Below are 4,548 nucleotides of genomic sequence, written 5' to 3' on the forward strand. Positions count from 1 at the left end.
CTTAACGTTATACGGGAGACACAGACGACACCTTGGTAGTGCATAACGTGTTGTTCTTTAATGCCAGCCTTCAAGTGCCCCCACAATATATGTCCGTGTGGGAACACCAGCCATCACACACACACATAATAGTTCCGCTTTCTCCAACACCTCCCCTCTTAACTCCGGGTGAAACTACTCCGAGTTGATTAAACCAACTCAATTCAGCCGTTGTGAAACCGAAAACTCAGAGTTTCCTGTCTCAGAGTAGATCAACTCAGAGTTCAGGGTTACACTCAGAGTTTGTTGAACCTGCTTCGTGAAACGGACCCATGGACTCTTTTATCTAGGTAAGATGCCATCTGCAAACACCACAAGTCAGGACATAGTTCACAGTGAAAGTTGTTATCTTAAAGGAAACATCCAGTAAATCAGCTCTGAAAACAGCCAAATCATGTCATTTCACGTTTCTAAAATGAAACCATGATGATTTCATTAGCTTGGGTATGAAATTTAAAAATGTTTGCAGGAAGCCAGAGTTACAAAATAAAGGCGTGTGGTTCAAAATGTAACATTTACGATACAAGTGTGGTCTAAATCATTCCTTTAATGTGATTTTTGTAAACAGTGTTGCCTGATGGGGAATAATGAAGTATTCCACCAGAGGATTTCAGAGGGAAATTATCATACGCGAATCATAATCAAGGTAACAAATGGCTACAAAAGTGTAATTTCTAAACATTTAAACTTGAAACCAATGACTTTTTCACACTTTAACCACATTGTTTATAGAAACACTAAAGAAGTTATATGAACTGTGATAGGTTGGAGGACTCACTCAAATGAAGTGTATCAATGTTTAAAGCCTAACTGAATGACTGACTGACTGAAAAGATGTCACATCAGAAGAGATGCATAAAAACAGAGATGTAGGATCCATAATTTTCTAAAATGAAATAGTAACAGCAGCAGCAGCAGTAGTAGTAGAAGTGATAGTAGTCATAGCAGTAATACTAGTAATGGTAGTAACAGCAGTAGTAATAGAACTAGTACTAGTAGTAATGGTAGGCGTAGTAGCAGTAGTAATAGAAATATTAGCAGTAGTGGTACTACTAGTAGTAATAGTAGTAGCAGTTGTAGTGATAGCAGTAGTAGTAATAGTAGAGGTAGTGGTAGTAATATGCTAGTGGTAGTAACAGCAGTAGTAATAGTAGTAGTAGAAGTGATAGTAGTGGTAGTAAAAGTAGTAGGAATAGTAGTAGTAATAGTAGTAGTACTAGTAGTAGTAACAGTAATAGTGATAGCAGTAGTAGTAGTAGTAGTAGTGGTAATACTAGTAGCAGTAGTAATAGTACTACTAGTAGTAGTAATGGCAGTAGTAGTAGTAGTAGTAGTAGGAATACTAGCAGTGGTAGTAATAGTAGTAGTAATAGTACTACTAGTAGTAGTAGTGGTCATACTAGTAGCGGTAGTAATAGTACTAGTAGTAGTATTAATGGCAGTAGTAATAATACTAGTAGTAGTAGTAGTTGTTGTAGTTGTTGACACAGTTTGCGTCCAGCTTTATGGAAATATAAACACCAGGTCCCTGAAGTGCCCCTTAAAATCTAAGAGAACTGTTTGACATTTTATTAAGTAACTGGTGGCAAGAAACTGAGAAGAGAAGTTTGATTTAACTGTCTGTTGAACGGATATAAGGCTATAGCTCGGCACTGTATCTGAACAATTTGCTACAAGAAATACCAGAAAATGACACATACTTTCTGTGGGAATATACACGACAACAGCATAAGTTACTTCTCGATGACTGAAACAACCACAAAGGATTCATGTGTCTGAAAAACTTTTCTACTGAGACTATGGAAAGATCTATATATTACAAGACTTACAAAATGGAAATTTGTTGAAATAGTGGGTGTGGCAGGTGGTTTTCCTCAGCATCCCTCCAGCTTTAAATCCTATTTGCATCCTTTTTGTTGGTCCAGCACATAACTCCTTCTACCACACCTTGTTTTGTATTGAGTAAACAAATGAGAAAACATATGATAAAAAGTCACCTTCATGGGTGGATTCTGCACCACAGGACAGAGTCAGACAAGCTGTTTGCAGTCGGTCTGAAAGAGACACAGCACAGACATTTTTAAAGTCAAAGAGGCAGATCTGGAGAGGTAAATGTGTCCCACCCAACCATACTTACTACCAGCAGTGTTACAGTAGAGACGCTCCTCATCAGCCAGCATCATGTTGCAGTGACCACAATTAGATGCAGATAGAGAACACCACATCACCTGCAGCTCTGCAACGAACATGACACCCGACAGGAAGTCAAAGCTGAACAGCAACACCTCCTCCCTCAGAGGAACTTCATGTTTGAAGTTACTTATTACTCCACCAAGGAACGGCGGGGTTATGTGACGATCAGCGTACGTTTGTCTGTAAATCTGTTTGTCTGTCATTGTGAAACATTACTCAAAAACGGACAAACGGATTCGTATGAAATTTTCAGGGCAAGTCAGAAATGGCACAAGGAGCCTGTAACATTAAAAATACGCCTTCAAAATAAAAGTGTGGTGGGAACGGTTATTTTAACACTAGCAAAACAAAGGCTTGCTTAAAGTGGCAAACGGATCAACAGACCTTTAAAAGAGTAATTTACACTCAATTTGGTATCCATAACATTCACATGCATAACACATGCCTGTGCTCAGTGGGATGTCATTTTTTATTATAAATAAATATAAATGAAATAGAATAAATATTTCATCCATTGGAAAGAATATGTCAACCGAGCAGCCTTGGCGGAGTACTGCACTCTCTGAGTGCTTTTCAGGTAGTTTAGTATGACAAAAACATCATAGTTTAGCATGTCGTCCAAAATGTCACTAAAACGTTATAGTTTAGTATGTCGTCCAAAATGTGGAAAAAAACATCATAGGTTAGTATGTCGTCCAAAATGTCGCTAAAACGTCATAGTTTAGTATGTTGTCCAACAAGTGAAAAAGAGGTGCCCAGGTAGCCCACCTGGTTGAGAGGGTTATTCATAATAACTTCAGAAAGGTTTTCTTTGAAAAAAAAATCATGAATTTTAGCGCAATAAAACGCCTTACTGTACTATGTCGAAAAAAAATGCGATTTTTCAAACATGTTGTAAAAACGTGCCATATGATGAAATAATGTAAAGGAGGCCGTGAAAAACACTCCAGAAAGGTTTTCTTTGAAAAAAAAATCATGGTGAATTTTGGCACAAAAAAACGCCTTACTATACTATGTCGAAAAAAAATGCAATTTTTCAAACATGTTGTAAAAACGTGCCATATGGTGAAATAATGTAAAGGAGGCCGTGAAAAACACTCCAGAAAGGTTTTCTTTGAAAAAAAAATTCATGGATTTTGACGCAAAAAAACGCCTTACTATACTATGTCGAAAAAAAAATGCGATTTTTCAAACATGTAAAAATGTGCTTTATGGTGAAATAATGTAAAGGAGGCCGTGAAAAGCACTCCAGAAAGGTTTTCTTTGAAAAAAAAATCATCATGAATTTTGGCGCAAAAAAACGCCTTACTGTACTATGTCGAAAAAAAAAGCAACTTTTCAAACATGTTGTAAAAACGTGCCATATGATGAAATAATGTAAAGGAGGCCGTTAAAAACACCCCAGAAAGGTTTTCTTTGAAAAAAAAATCATGGTGAATTTTGGCACAAAAAAACGCCTTACTATACTATGTCGAAAAAAAATGCAATTTTTCAAACATGTTGTAAAAACGTGCCATATGGTGAAATAATGTAAAGGAGGCCGTGAAAAACACTCCAGAAAGGTTTTCTTTGAAAAAAAAATCATCATGAATTTTGGTGCAAAAAAACGCCTTACTATACTATGTCGAAAAAAAATGCAATTTTTCAAACATGTTGTAAAAACGTGCCATATGGTGAAATAATGTAAAGGAGGCCGTGAAAAACACTCCAGAAAGGTTTTCTTTGAAAAAAAAATCATGGATTTTGGCGCAAAATAACCCGCCTTACTATACTATGTCGAAAAAACATGCGATTTTTCAAACATGTTGTAAAAACGTGTCATGTGATGAAATAATGTAAAGGAGGCCGTGAAAAACACCCCAGAAAGGTTTTCTTTGAAAAAAAAATCATGGTGAATTTTGGCACAAAAAAACGCCTTACTATACTATGTCGAAAAAAAATGCGATTTTTCAAACATGTTGTAAAAACGTGTCATATGATGAAATAATGTAAAGGAGGCCGTGAAAAACACTCCAGAAAGGTTTTCTTTGAAAAAAAAATCATCATGAATTTTGGTGCAAAAAAACGCCTTACTATACTATGTCGAAAAAAAATGCAATTTTTCAAACATGTTGTAAAAACGTGCCATATGGTGAAATAATGTAAAGGAGGCCGTGAAAAACACTCCAGAAAGGTTTTCTTTGAAAAAAAAATCATGGATTTTGGCGCAAAATAGCCCGCCTTACTATACTATGTCGAAAAAACATGCGATTTTTCAAACATGTTGTAAAAACGTGTCATGTGATGAAATAATGTAAAGGAGGCCGTGAAAAACAC

Source organism: Amphiprion ocellaris, chromosome 14 (genome assembly GCF_022539595.1).
Source record: "Amphiprion ocellaris isolate individual 3 ecotype Okinawa chromosome 14, ASM2253959v1, whole genome shotgun sequence".
NCBI lineage: Eukaryota > Metazoa > Chordata > Actinopteri > Pomacentridae > Amphiprion > Amphiprion ocellaris.